The sequence below is a fragment of the Danio rerio genome, chromosome 17 (assembly GCF_052040795.2).
Source record: "Danio rerio strain M-AB ecotype USA chromosome 17, GRCz13ab, whole genome shotgun sequence".
Lineage (NCBI taxonomy): Eukaryota > Metazoa > Chordata > Actinopteri > Cypriniformes > Danionidae > Danio > Danio rerio.
The window spans coordinates 51,212,366-51,228,358 of NC_141037.1; the positions used below are offsets into that span (position 1 = coordinate 51,212,366).

General features: G+C 47.9%; 1 protein-coding gene across 3 annotated transcripts in view; it reads left to right on the plus strand.

Annotated features, from left to right (window-relative positions):
- Nucleotides 1–15,993, plus strand: part of si:dkey-206p8.1 — a 60,773-nt gene that overhangs the window by 31,097 nt on the left and 13,683 nt on the right. The gene's annotated exons all lie outside the window — the stretch shown is intronic.

Below are 15,993 nucleotides of genomic sequence, written 5' to 3' on the forward strand. Positions count from 1 at the left end.
ATTTTAACATTACTCTTTTACAATGATGAATAAGTGATCCACTGATATTGCCAACAAAGAGCGAGTGTTTGATTGCATGGAGATGTGTTATCCTCCCTCCCTGGAAACACAACCCCTCTCCTGCTTTCAATACTAATTCTAATGCAAGGAGCGATTTGTTTGCATAGAAATCTCCGTTATGAATGACTTGTTCACTCAGCCGAAGATAATACAAGTTCCCCTTCGGGGGGAACTTCAGCACTATAAGTGGATTTGATTGTAAAATCCACGCATTGGGAGGTTCGGTTCAGAAGCTACTCGTCTGAAAGAGTATTGAACGAGCCAATTAAGAATGAATTGGCAGCGCAAGCCTGCGCAGGTGAGCGGCATAAGCAATCAACTGAGTATATAAGCTCACCTGGCGCCAGCAGACGCTATCCTTTTCGCTTCAGAGACTTTCTGATCGAGTCGATGAGGGTTCCTCCTGCTGTGACCAGCGATTCTGAGCGAACGAGAGCATTCTCCCGGTCCAGAGTGTGTACACGCAGTGGCAGACGGTCGAGCTGGGTTTCTCCCTTGCCTGGCGTTCTTTGGGTCCGGTCCTCCAGAGCGGTGCGTATAAAGTTGCAAACTTCACAGAAAGAGCAACACAGTCGTGCAGCACGTCCTTATCAGGACGGCGCTCCGACTGTGCGTTTCTGGATGCGGTGGTTTCCTGTCCTCGGATGATGGGCGCGGGCACTGCGTTACATGTCTGGGGGTCCAGCATGTTAATGCGCTGCTCGCGGGCAGTTCATGTCGTCATTGCGATGCCATGACTGTTGCGCAAGATCGCGGTTAGCCTTTGCAAAAGGGCGAACCACCCCAGTTGTCCCCTGCTCTGCAGCGGGCACTCGGGCAGATCTGAGGGTTTCAGCGAGAGATAATCCGTCGCCCACGGGCCCGCGGACCTCCCGCTCCTCTAAGCGCTCCATCCAAGCTTCGGGCGGGGGAAGCGATCCGTCTAACAGATGGTAGCCCTTACGCCCGATGACACCGGAGACCAGATGTCCACCGCGGCATCGGAGGGTGGGCTTTCATTGTCCGATGATGATCCAGACCCGCTCGCCCCCTTCGGGCTGGTGAGCGCTGTCACTACGGATCCTGAAACGGACATGTTAGCCGTGCTTTCCCGGGCTGCTTCGGCCGTGGGTTGGAGATGGTTTATCCCCCAGCTCCGCGGCCGGACCGACTAGAGGGGCGTTCCCTTCTTCCTGGAGGTGCAGAGTAGGCTCACGCGGTCTTGTAAAGCACTTTTTTCTGCTCGTGCTGCGTGTTCCTCCACCCTAACCACTCTTGACGGTGAAACAGCCAGGGGGTATGTGGCGATTCCTCAGGTTGAGTGCGCGATGGCGGTAAATCCGCGCGGCGCCTCTTCTTGGCGGGGTCCGCCTCGTCTCCCATCCAAAGCCTGTAAGTTATCTACCTCCCTCGGAGCTAGAGCTTACATAGCTGCGGGCCAGGCTGCTTCCGCCTTGCATGCGATAGCCACCTACCAGCGCTACCAAGCGCAGGCGCTGGCCGAGCTGCACGAGGGTGGGTCCAACCCAGGCTTACGAGCTTCGCACCGCCGCCGACTTAGCTCTTCGGACTACTGAGTCCGCTGCGTGTGCGTTGGGGAGGACGATGTCCACATTAGTGGTCCAGGAGCGCCACCCCTGGCTGATATGCGCAAAGTCGACAAAGTCTGCTTTCTTGACTTCCCCATATCCCCAGCCAGGTTCGGCGACACTGTCTGTGAATTCACCCAGGAATTCAAGGCGGTGAGAGAGCAGTTGGTGGGTGATGTCTTATCGGCGGTCCGTAGCCCGCTCCGCCCGCCGTGCCATTCATACCTGCTCCTCGCCGAAGGCGCCCGCCTACGAGAGCTGCTCCGCCCCCGCACACGCCTCCGGCGAAGCGAGCGCGTCGGGCACCTCGGAAGCAGGCAGCCCCCCTGCCCAGAACGCCGCTAAGTCCGGCAACGGACCGCGAAGCGCCCCTGGGACAGGCCATTTGGAGAAGAGGGAACTTGCTCTTTCCCCGCTGGAGGGCGGGGCCCCATTTCCAACGGCACTTTTTACTGCCATGAAAACATTATGAAAGGGCACTTTTCACTTCCCCAGATGTGACAGCCCGAAATCTGCCAGTCTGGGACGCTATGCTTTCTAGCTTGCAGATTTGGTGCGTTTCGCCAGTGGCTCACGAGCGCTGGGAGGACGGTCTCCTTTCTCCCACCCCTCGAGCCTCCCCTCCGGAGCTCGGGTTTGGAGTGAGAGCAAATATCTCACCTCCAGCTTTTCCGTGGGACCCGCGAGCTTCCCGGATCAGCACACCCACTCCGCGCTGCCCCACTGCTGGTACGTCAGCGATTGTAGCGATGAGTCCATTAGCGAGAGCTCTGCCTGCCTGGTTAGCGCGGGCCAGCTCTTCGCGGTGGCTCATACGCACAATCAGACTCGGCTATGCGATTCAGTTCGCGAAACGGCCCCCCAAGTCACGGGTGTGTATTCACCAGGGTCAGCCCCCTGTCCGCCCCTGTCTTGCGAGAGGAGATTGCTGTCCTCCTGGCGAAGGATGCAATCGAGCCGCTCCCTCCAGCCGAGATGGAGAGCGGGTTTTACAGCCCACGCTTCATCGTGCCCAAAAAGAGCGGTGGGTCACGGCCAATCCTAGATCTGCGCGTTTTGAACCGCTGCCTGCACAAGCTGCCGTTCAGAATGCTCACGCAGAAGCGCATCCTCCGGTGCGTTCGTCCTCTGGGTTGGTCTGCAGCATTAGACCTGATGGACGCGTATTTCCATGTCTCCACTCTTCCTCGCCACCGACAGTTTCTGCGGTTTGCGTTTGAAGGTCGAGCTTGGCAATACAAAGCCCTCCCCTTCGGGCTCTCTCTGTCTCCGCGGGTCCTCACCAAGCCCGCGGAGGGTGCCTCAGCGCCCCTTCGGCTCGCGGGCATCTGCATACTCAATTTCTTTACGACTGGCTGAATTTTGCCCTCTCTTTTGATTATGCACAGAGTTGATTATGCACAGAGACAAAGTGCTCTGGCACTTCCACCTGTGGGGGTTTCAGGTCAACCGAGAAAAGAGCAAACTCGCCCCCGTGCAGAGGATCTCTTCTCTCGGGCTGGAGCTGGACTCGGTCACCATGGCAGCGCGCCTCTCCGGAGAGCGCGCTCAGCTGATGCTGTACTGTCTGAGAGAGCTCGACAGTAAAATAGTGGTCCCACTGAAACTATTTCAGAGGCTCCTGGGGCATATGGCATCCGCAGCCGCTTCATGCCGCTCGGATTATTCTATATGAGACCACTTCAGCACTGGCTTCACGATCGAGTCCCCAGACGCGCATGGCACGCGCGCGCACACCGAGTCTCTGTTACTGCGCTGTGTCGCCGCGCCCTCAGCCCTTGGAGCGACCCCTCGTTCCTACAGGCCTGGGTGTCTCTAGAACAGGCGTCCAGTCTTGTTGTCGTTTCAGCAGACGCTTCCAACACGGGCTGGGGGGCTGTGCGTTGCGGGCATGCGGCTGCGGACCTGTGGAAAGGTACCCAGTACGGCGGCGGTGGCGTATATCAGCCGTATAGGGGGTATGCGCTCTCGCCGCATGTCTCAGCTCGCCCGCCGTCTGCTCCTCTGGAGTCATCCGCGGCTGAAATCGCTGCACGCCATTCATATTCAGGCAAGCTCAACCGTGCAGCCGATGCGCTCTCACGGCAGCCTTGCGTCCTGGAGAATGGAGACTCCACCCCGAGTCTGTTCAGCTGATATGGGCGCGATTCGGGGAAGCCCAGATCGATCTGTTGCTTCCCCCGAGATCGCTCATTGCCAGTTGTTCTTTCCCTGACCGAGTGCTCTCGGCACGGATGCACTGGCTTACAGCTGGCCTCGGGGCACGCGCAATACGCGTTTCCCCCAGTGAGCCTGCTCGCGCAGTTACTGTGCAAGGTCAGGGAGGACGAGGAACAGGTTGCTGGTTGCGCCCCTCTGGCTCAACCGGACCTGGATGTCAGAGCTCTCCCTCGCGATAGCCCTCCCCTGGCAGTCCCTTCGAGAGAGCACCTACTCTCTCAGGGACAGGGCACCACCTGGCACCCTCGCCGATCTTTGGAGATTTTTAGACGCGAGGAAGACTTAGGTAACCTCCGATTGCGGTGGCTAATACCGTCACTCGGGCTAGAGCCCCCTCCCCGAGCGCGCCTATGCCCTGACGTGAAGTCTATTCACTGAATGGTGTGTCTCTCGCTGAGAAGACCCCCGTAATTTGCCAGATCAGCGTTGTGCTTTCTTTACGCCGAGAGAAGTTGGAGAGCAGGCTGTCGCCCTCCACACTCAAGGTTACGTGGCTGCCATCTCCGCTCTCATAACGCGGTGGCTGGCAGCACCGTGGGAACGCATAACCTCATCATCCGGTTCTTCAGGGGCGTTAAGCGAATTAATCCACCCCGCCCCCTCTCATGCCCTCTTAGGATCTCGCCCTCGCTACACAAGCCGCGTCAGATCCCTTCGATCCTCGACTCAGTATATTTCTGTCCCTGAAGACAGCTCTGCTGGTCGCGTTGATATCGATTAGAGGGTCGGGGACCCGGAGGCATTTTTCGGTCAGTGACTCGTGCCTGTAATTGGGCTGGCTTCTCTCACGTCCTGAGACCCCGCCCGCGATATGTGCCCAAGGTTCCTACCACTCCGTTTTAATACGAGGTAGTGAGCCTGCAAGCGCTGCCCTCGGAGGAGGCAGACCCAGCCCTTCTTTATTGTCCAGTTCGCGTTTTGCGTATTATCCGGACCGCACTCAGAGTTTAGATCATCTGAGCAGCTCTTCGTCTGGAAGTGCCGTACCGAAATAAGTTCCCACTAGATTGTGGATGCCTTTCTTTCACTATCAGAGCCGAGATGAGCCGCGTCCCCCGAGAGCGCGTGCGCACTCCACTCGGAGCTTCGCATCCTCTCGAGCGCGCGCACGCGGCGCCCCTCTAACAGACATCTGTAGAGCTGCGGGCTGGGTGACACCCAACACATTTGCAAGGTTTTACAATCTGCGAGTGGAGCCGGTTTCCTCAAGGGTATTAGGTAACCCTTGGTGATTGAGGAAACAATTCGGTAGGGTGTTGAAACACGCTTGCTGCGCCATTTTCCCTAACACGGAGATACGTGCGCCTTTTTATCTGTCAGTGAAGTTCCCCGTCAGGTGAGCCCTGCAGATTCCTCCGTGGCCCCCAGCACTGACTCAGCGGAGGAGTCACTTGCTGGCCCACTACGTTGTAGGTCTGCCCGCTGGTCAGCCCGCGTTTTGGGTAAAGGTGCCTGCTATGCGTGGTCCCCACTAGGCGATCCCATATGCTTATTCAGCCACGGTTAAGTCCCCCCCCCTGGGCGGACCCGTGTCTTCCCTCCCCGCTAACCACTCTTTTGCTATGCGTACTCCCCCTTTTTAGGGCTAGTCCATATGTAAATTCTGCCATCTATCCCCCCTTGGGTAACGGATGGCCTCCGCAGCGTCCTCCCTATCGGGATTGCACACTTCCCAACGTACTGTCATATTTTCCTAGAATTATCTAGATGCTCACGACTTCCCAAAAAATATATATAAATCCGTAAAACTTCTGTTGAAGTAGGATAAATTAGGGCCAGGGACACGTTGGAGGACCGCGCCCCCCATGATGTGGGTGCGTCACGCTTGCTTGACTATCTCCTCATCGGGGGTGTTGGTAAGGTGCAGTCATTATGGCGCTTTCAATGGGCTCCCAATGCGTGGATTTTACAATCAAATCCACTTATAGTGCTGAAGTTCCCCCCGAAGGGGAACGTTCGAGGTTACTAAAGTAACCCTTCGTTCCCCGAGGAGGGGAACGGAAGCACTATACTCCGTCGCCATAATGACTGTCCCTTAGCTGTTGAAAGTCTCTTCAGCTTAAAAAGGATAGCGTCTGCTGGCGCCAGGTGAGCTTATATACTCAGTTGATTGCTTATGCCGCTCACCTGCGCAGGCTTGCGCTGCCAATTCATTCTTAATTGGCCCGTTCAATACTCTTTCAGACGAGTAGCTTCTGAACCGAACCTCCCAATGCGTGGATTTTACAATCAAATCCACTTATAGTGCTTCCGTTCCCCTCCTCGGGGAACGAAGGGTTACTTTAGTAACCTCGAACGTTTCTTGTTGTCATACAGTATTTCATTTACATTGTTTGCTGATTTTATTCAACAAAACTAGTATAAGCCTAGTATTTTGTGGAAGTTGCTGCTACTTTGCCCTATGGTCAGGGCAGTACAGTAAGTGACTATATTATCATCAATACCGCTACTTGTTCAGCACAAAAGTTTGTAGCGTACAAAATCGTAAAAACCTACAAAATTGTCTTATCTATGTAATGTGATGCCTTAATGCTTTGTTTTCCTTTTACTACACCCGTACACGGCACTAAAGTCCTGCATCTTCAGATGGGCTTTAGTCTTGACTATTGCGGTTGAATGACATTTGTCCTGGGAGCACTGTACAAATGTAGCGGCACTATTGACGCATGCTCATGGTCCGTATGCAATATTTAGTTTACGTAGTTTGTATATATAGTGTATTACTAAAATTGGTTATTTGGCTTGCAATATTGGGAAATTATACTTTAAGTGCCATTTAAATGTGACTGTGCCACACATAGGTGAGTGGGCTTGACAAACCAACTGTAAAATTAGCTCTTTCATCTCTTTGTTATTTGAATAAACACTTTAACCAATTTTGCACATTTGCACCACACATTTTTTTTTCCAAAATTGCCCCCCAACCCCCTAAATCTTGCACTTAAATTTGTAATCAGAAACAGTTTCTTTGTAGTAGCATGTCTTGTTATAGAATCGCTGAATGCCTCCTCAGTTGTGAGTCACTTTGGACAAAAGTGTCTGCTATATGACAATGTAAATTTAGTACTATTTTTGTTGTTGTTGTTGTTGTTGTTGTTATAGAGTGTAGTGCTAAATAGCATGGTAATCACCCAAAGAACCACTGGAAAACCATTAAAGGTTTATTATAGCTGCTATATAGCACTTGAATTAATTATTCTATGATTATGAGCCAAAGAACAGCTGAAGATCACTTTATAGATCTAAAGCAATATCTTTATTAAGCATTATAAATACAGGATTCATAGAATGTGTTGCCTCTTCCATCTGAAATTCTCCATATACACCCAGAGGGCATCCAAATAGCACCATTCTTCAAACACATGCCATGAGTTCCAGCCAGGAGTACGTGAGTGCCATATCTCTGGCACGGGGCGCACATTTCCACCAGCTCCAGAAGGAATCACAGCACACGTGTGCCCGGATTTGTTGTGATGGGTGCCTGTAATGGATCCTCATGCCTCTATGGGCCTGACTGAGGTGTATGGGCTATTGCTGGCATTCTGAAATGCTCTGTATAGCCATGCTTAAATTAAAGATAGGTGCCAGGAATTGGGGATCAAATGGAGCTTTCTGTCTATGTGCTCTACTTTTTCTTTAATAGCTTCCTAATACTGGTTGCAGATGCTTTAAAAATAGACTTAGCAGAATCTAAATGGATAAAATACGTAAGTTGTCAGTCATATATGATTTAGCTGAAGGATGTGCATTGTTATCTTTGGTGCCAGTGTAATTTGTCATACATGTCTTTGTCATTTAACCTCCTCTTTGTTTGGTTTTTACAGAGCCTTAGGCTTCTGTGACAGATGTTCAAGTGCACTGAAGCCTGTGAGTCATGTTTACCATCAGAGGATAATACAGAGCTCCAGACAAAATGTGCTCTGTTAAGGGCTGTCTTATACCTGAATGAACAAAGGAGTTTGGTTCGCATGCTGGCAATAAGTCAGACTTGTTTGCAGTGCATATTGGACTCCGGCAAGGCTGTCCCTTGTCACCAATTCTGTTCACATTTTTAATGGACAGAATTTCAAAGTGCAGCCTTGGGCTGGAGGGGGTCCGCTTTGGTGACCACAGGATTTCATCTCTGTTTTTCACAGACGATGTTGTTCTATTGACTTCATCGAACATGGAACATCTTCAGCATGCACTGGGGCGGTTTGCTGCCAAGTATGACGTGGATGTTATGAGAATTAGCACCTTGGCCAGTCCAAGGCCATGGTGCTCCACCAGAAAAAGGTGGTTTGCCATCTCCGTGTTGGAGAAAAATCCTTACCCCAGTTGGAGAAGTTCAAGTATTTTGGGGTTTTGTTCACGAGTGAGGAAAGGATGGAACATGAGATTGACAGGCAGATTGGTGCTGCGGCAGCAGTAATGCGGTCAATGTACCAGTCTGTTGTGGTAAGTAAGGAGATGAGCCGAAAGGCAAAGCTCTTTATTTACCGGTCAATCTACGTTTCTACTCTCACCTATGGTCATCAGCTATGTGTCATGACCGAAAGGACAAGATGACAGATACAAGTGGACGAAATAAGATTCTTCTTAGGTTAGCAGGGTGCACCTTTATAGATTACTTCAGAGTTCAGAGTAGCGCCTCTGCTCCAGCACATTGAAAGAAGTCAGCTGGGGTGACTCGGGCATCTGTTTCGGATGCCTACATAGGGAGGTGTTCCAGGCACATCCCACTAAGAGGAGGCCTTGGGGGAAGACCCAGCACAAGCTGGATTTCTTTTGGCTGGCCTGGAAACGCCTCAGGATCCCCCTGGAGGAGCTGGAGGAAGTGTCTGGGGAGAGGGTAGTCTGGGGCTCTCTCCTAAGACTGCTGCCCCAGCGACCCAGCCACGGAAGAGCAGATGAAAATGAAACTAAATTAAACTATTACCATTTGCACTTTTTAGCTTAGCTTAACCCAAATCATTGAATCAGATTAGACCAGTAGCATCTCACTCAATAATGTCAAAAAAGAGTTTTGATGATTTTCCTAAAGCTATTAAATCTCATTCCAGCATATCAACCAAGGTACTTTGCTGCTTGACCACAACTGCAGCAGACTAATTAAATTACTATTTAAAAAAATATAAAACTATAAATTACAATATTATTTGGGTCTTGAAAATTGTGTCCAAGCGAAATGTCATTGCTGTCACTGTAAAAATGTTGGGTTCCACACAAGTGATTTGTGTTGGGACAACATGAAATAAGTTAGCTTGTTAGTTTTTACAATTGTTTTGACTAAACATGAAACAATTAAGTTCTTCCTCCAAAAAAATCAAAAATTGTATTGTTTCAGCTTATTTTAATAAGTTGTTTAATCAAAGAGCAACATTTTTTGAATGTGGCATGGCAGGAAACTTCATTGATCTGGCTTTGTATTTCAATTCGCAGTGTGGGAAGCTAGTGGGAATGTCTATCTCTTATTGGACCATTTTTTTTTTTTTCTACTATGCTGTATGCTGTAAACATTCTTCAGAGATTTATGTACATGTTGTTATGATAGCATAATACTCTTGCTGCTAGTTTTTTAGATTAAAATTTGGTGTGTAGAGTACACACAAACAAACCAAAAAAAAAGACTTTTGAGAAGATTGGAGCTTTGTGACCTGATCTCCTGCTGGAGGTAGCCATCACAATTTGGGTTTCACTGTGGTCATAAATATATGGACATGGAGAATGACAATGCTCAGGTAGCCAGTGAAGTTTAAACAATGCTCCATTTGTGCTAAGGAGCCCAACGTGTGCTAAGAAAATATCCCACAAGCTATTTATATTAAGCATTTTGCTGATATTTTTATTCATAGAGATTCACACCTGTGAACACACACACAGATCAGTGGGCTTCTCGGGGACCAGTTTGGGTGTTCGGTGCCTTACTTAAGGGACCCACCTCAACTGTGGGATTGAGGGTGGAAGAGAGTGCTGGTTATTCTCTAACTTTGTATTACAAGTCCAGTTCTCTAACCGCTAGGCACTGGCTGCCATTGTGTCAGCAGCAGCAGCAGCCTGAATCAGTGATTCAACAGGCAGGGTTGATCCATGATTTCCTGTTGTTTATGCCAAATTTTGAACCTACCATGTGAACACCACTGCAGGAATTGAGACACATCAGACAAGGCAAATTTTTCCCAGTTTTCTATTGACCAGTTTGGTCTACTCATAAATGTCATTAGTACCACCTATGCTCTTCTGCTTTCGTAGCTCATTTGCTTTAAAGCATATGTCTCAAACAGAATTTATGGAGCGTCGCAGCCCTGTACAATTTTGCTCCAACCTTATCAAATACAGCTGACCAAACTAACCAAGGTGTATAAGACTACTAGAGACTATTGAGCAAATGTGAGTTGGAGGTGGTTGGAGCTAAACTATGCAGAGCTGCGGCCCTCCAAGAATTGAGTATGAAATCATTGCTTTCAAGGGTAAGTTCACCCAAATTTCAATTTTGCTAATGTTTACTCATTTTTCAATTGTTCTTAACTGAGTTCACAAAAGAAAATATTTTGAAAAATGCTGGTTGCAGGATAATTTTCTTTTCTACTATGGAAGTGTGTTGAACAGAAGAAAGAAACTCATATAGCTTTAAAACTAGATGAGGGAGAGTCTGCATGAATATATTTGTACTAAATTATGAAGGACACAGATGTATACAAAGCAATCGATTAAATCAAAGTTTACTCTTCTTATTTTATATAGCACTGCTTAAGGGCGAAGTAGGGGCGCAGTAGGTAGTGCTGTCGCCTCACAGCAAGAAGGTTGCTGGGTCGCTAGTTCGAACCTCGACTCAGTTGGCGTTTCTTTGTGGAGTTTGCATGTTCTCCCTGCATTCGCGTGGGTTTCCTCCGGGTGCTCTGGTTTCCCCCAAATTCCAAAGACATGGTGGTATGGGTAAATTGGGTAGGCTAAATAGTCCGTAGTGTGTGTGTGTACTGGATGGGTTGCGGCTGGAAGGGCATCCGCTCCCTAAAAATGTGCTGGATAAGTTGGCGGTTCATTTCGCTGTGGCGACCCCGGATTAATAAAGGGACTAAGCCGACAAGAAAATGAAAAAAAATAAAATAAATAAAAATAAAAAAATATATATATATGATCCATTTAACCCCATAGAGTTAATGTATATTATTTTTTGCACGGTAAACAATACTAGTGCTTTCTTCAAACTCATATGAGCTGACTGTTTTCTCTGTCAAGTGTTTTCCAATGTCAAGAGAGTAGTTATATAAGCTTTTTTTAGATAGTGAGAGATCCAATCAAGTGTTTGCCTGACAATCTTTTCCCACTCACGCTTCTTTTCACAAACACTGACCTGCTCTAATATATTTTGGATAAGAAAATCAACATAATATTTTATATAATATCAAAATAGCTTTACTTACTCATATTACAGGCATAGATTACTCAAAAATGTTAGTTTTGCCATAATTTAAGGCTGAATTATACTTCTGCATAAAGTGACTGCGTGTAGCAGTGAGTTATTTTGTGGATTTTTTGACATTAGATTTGAAATGTGTGTAATGCTTAGCTAACTTACTTTAGAAGAAGCTTAAACTCACACTCCGTAAAGGAAGAAAGAGGTGGGAACTGGTGAATGTTTAACAATTTAAAGCATAAAGTAAACTCAAAACACTTGTGAATTACAAAATAAGGGAAGTATTAATTAACAGATATTTTTATCAGGGACTTTTTAGCATTTTTAATGTTTTTATATTTTACATTTTTAGACTTGCTCTGCTACATTGGGTTGAGTCCCTCTCCCCACACTTGTCTCTGGTATCAAGCCAGTTAATTACAGCCCTTGCACTACGTGTCGCCATTACATGTAGTTACAGTATATTTTTTGAGAGGTGCACATCAGGGTCAGCGTCAGAATATGGCAAAGACAATTTGCATATTACTGACGTAATCACATCCAATCGTTTCTGTTTGTTTAACAGAATATGGTTATTAAAGGGGTATTTATATGTTTGCTACACTTTATGTAAGCATGTTAATTTAACTAAATTTGTTGTTTTTTTTAATACAGTATATCAGTATAGATGTGTAGTGTATTTGCAGTAATCTCTCAGATGGAATAAACTTAGACAAGTTCCTAAACTGTCACAAAACTGTCACACAAATTACTCACACACGCAGTGTTAAATCATTTAAAAAGTTGCTAAAAATAGTGACAAAGTCGCTAAGCTGGCATCACTGTGCACATTTGATGCAGAAGTATAGATCAAAGTATAAATCAGACTTGGGGGCACACACCAAGTCACTGTTACTACGCTATGTCGCTGCGCCCTCAGCCCTTGGAACGACCCCTCATTTCAACAGGCCGGAGTGCCTCTAGGACAGGCGTCCAGTCATGTTATGGTTTCAACAGATGCTTCTAGCACGAGCTAGGGGGCTGTGTGTTGCGGTTATGCAGCTGCAGGTTGTGGAAAGGAACCCAGATGCATTGGCATATCAATCGCTTAGAGTTGTTGGCGGTGTTCCTCGCTCTCCACCATTTTTTTCTGGTGCTGGTCAGGACGAACAGCATGTCGGCGGTGACGTATATCAACCGCATGGGGAATATTCACTCTCATCGCATGTATCAGCTTTCTCGCCTTCTGCTCTTCTAGGAGTTATATGAATGAAATGGATGTGCACCGTTCACATTCCAGGCAAGCTCGACCGTGCAGCCGATGTGCTCTCACGGCAGCCTTTACTATCCAGAGAATGGAGACTCCACCCCGAGTCTTTTCAGCTGATATGGGTGCGATTTGGGGAAGCGCAGATCGATCTATTTGCCTCCCCCGAGAATGCTCATTGCAGTTGTTTTTTTTTTTTTTTTTTTTTCCTGACCATGGGTTTTTTCGGCATGGATGCACTGGCCCACAGCTTGCTTTGGGGCATGCAAAAATATGCATTTCCCCCAGTGAGCCTGCTCGCGCAGTTACTGTGCAAGGTCAGGGAGGACGAGGAGCAGGTCTTGCTAGTTGCGCCCCTCTGGCCCAACTGGACCTGGATGTCAGAGCTCTCCCTCCACGCGGCGGCCCTCCCCTGGTAGATCCCTTTGAGAGAGGACCTACTCTCTCAGGGACAGGGCACGATCTGGCACCCTCACCCCGATCTTTGGAACCTCCACATGTGGTCCTTAGACGCGAGGAAGACTTGGGTAACCTACCGACTGCGGTGGTTAATACCATCACTCAGGCAAGAGCCCCCTCCTCGGGCGCGCATACGCCCTAAATTGGAGTCTATTCACTGATTGGTGCGTCTCTCACAGAGAAGACCCTCGAAATTGCCAGATCAGCGTTGCACTTTCTTTCCTACAAGAGAAGCTGGAGAGCATCGAGAGCAAGCTGTCGCCCTCCACACTCAAGGTTACGTGGCTACCATCTCCGCTCATCATGATGTTTCTCACTTAATCCCTCCCGCCCCCCTCTCATGCCCTCCTGGCATCTCGCCCTCGTTCTCGTCCTGCGTCAGATACCTTAGAACCTCGACTTATTATCTTTATTTCTGTCCTGAGGACAGCTCTGCTGGTCACGTTGACATTGATTTAGAGCAGGGGTCTCAAACTCAATTTACCTGGGGGCCGCAGGAGGCAAAGTCTGGGTGAGGTTGGGCCGCATAAGGGATTTAAAAAAAAAAGTCCTCAAATGTCATTATTAACAGTTTTAATTATTTCTTCTGAACATGAAGTGTCCTGAACATTAATAGAACATTGAGTGAAGATTATGAACAGTTCTTCTGAACATGGCATCTTTTGCCTACTCCTTACTGCCAGAGACTTGACAGCGCCTCTTCTCACAAATCTGAACCACATTTGGCTTTAGAGCGGAAGCAGTTGAGACCCTCAGTATGGCTTGAAGATGATCATCATTAAGTCTAGACCTGTACTTTGACTTATTGAAGTCCTAGAGAAAAAAGTGGGGGAATTTACTCAAAACTTCCATTCCCTCACCTAAAAAAGGCGTATATATGTATAAATAAAACACCCCCACCCCACTCCAGTCACATCAGTCTGTACCAGTCTGTATCTACCTATAATATCAACACAATCTCACGGCAATCAAATGATCAAAAGTGCCCCTGCGACGCGACACACCCTCGGTCCCGCCCTTCAGTAGGCGCGTGATATCACCCGCTCTTGAGTACGCACGCGACAACACAGCTGATCAGAACGCGCGCGACAACGCGCATTGAGTGACAAGCGCGCTGTGTACGGATAGAATCAGCGGAGCGGGGAGCGCTCTCTCTCCCCGCTCCGCTGATTCTGTCAGAGTACAGCGGTCGGCGCGGGCCACAAAATATTGCAATGAGGGCCGCAAATGGCCCGCGGGCCGCGAGTTTGAGACCCCTAATTTAGAGGGTCAGGGACATGGAGGCATTTTTCGGTCAGTGACTCGTGCCTGTAATTTGGGCTAGCTTACTCTCATGTTGTCCTGAGACCCCGCCCCGAATATGTGCCCAAGGTTCCTACCACACTGTTTAAAGACTAGGTAGTGAGCCTGCAAGCGCTGCCTACGGAGCAGGCAGAGCCAGCTCTTTCATTACATTGTCCAGTTCGCTCTTTGACAATTATCCGGACCGCACTCAGAGCTTTAGATCATCTGATCAGCTCTTTGTCTGTTATGGTGGTTGACAGCAGGGAAGTGCCATATCGAAACAGAGGTTGGCCCACTGGATAGGGGATGCCATCTCCCTTGCTTACCAGAGCCAGGGTGAGCCGTGTCTCCTGGAGTGCATGCGCACTCCACTCGGAGCTTTGCATCCTCTTGGGCGTGGTACGCGGCGCCTCTCTTAGAGACATCAATAGAGCTGCGGGCTGGGGCGACACCTAATATATTTGCAAGGTTTTCAAATCTACGAGTGGAGCCGGTTTCCTCAAGGGTATTAGGTAACCTTTGGTGATTAAGGAAACAACTCGGATAAGGTGTTGAAACACGCTTGCTGCGCCATTCTCCTTAACACGGAGATATGTGCGCTTATTCACTCTGTCAGTAAAGTTCCCTGCTTAGGTGAGCCCTGCAGATTCCTGGCCAAGCAATGCCTGGTCATCCTCTCATCGGAAGCGAAGGTAAGGTGCAGTCATTATGGCTTTTTCAGACATTTCCCATTACGTGGTTTAAATCCACTTATAGCATTGAAGTTCCCCATCCGAAGGGGAACGCTCTGTTTACTAAAGTTACCCAAATGCTATATTGCATCGCCATAATGATTGTTCCTTAGCTGTCTCTTCAGCTTAAAAAGGTTAGTGTCTTCTTGCTTTGGCTGTGCTTTTATGCTAAATTGATGGCAACAAGCATCAGGTGCGCAAGCTGACGCTGCCAATTCATTTGGCATTTCATTGGCCTGTTTACATACTCTTTCAGACGATTGGTTTTCTGAACGAAATCCCCATACGTGTATTAATACGTGGATTAATACATGGATTACGTGGAGGGTTACTTAGTAACCAAAGCGTTTTTCTCTAAAGAAGTTGTTACCACCCCCGTTTAGAGCATCACTTTTTGCATTTTTACTTTATAACTTTGGTTCAAATGATAGATCTGTGACAGAGAACTCGTGGGTTTTGGAAAACACTCGTCACTACAACATTCTTTTCCCAAATGATGCATCATACTATAATTGTTCAGCCTTGAGTTAAATCATTGTTTTGGAAATGCACCCCAGTTTGAGTTCTGTTGAACACAAAAGAAGATATTTTGAAAATGCTGGAAACATTCTACAATTGACTTTCATAGTATTTGTTTCAATGGTTACAGCCGCCCAACATTCTTTAAAACACCTTCTTTTTTTTAACAGAATAAAAAGCTCAAACTAGTTTTAATCCAGTCAAGCGTGAGTGAATGATGGCCGAATGTTCATTTTTTTAGCTGAACTGCTCATTTTAAAGTGTATTGCTTGATCTCCTCTGACACATTTCATAATGGATTGTCATTGCTTTTACTCACATAAACCATATCAATATCAATGATTCATCTGGTATATAAGGGTAAAATATGTGACATTGTCTGACATATACGCTCTTGCTCTCTCACTCTTTATGGCTCTGGTAATAGAAAAGGGTCAACCAAGTCCCAAAGGCATAATCAATGATATAGATTTGGCAATCAATAACAGACATATGCAAGCTTTTCCCTCA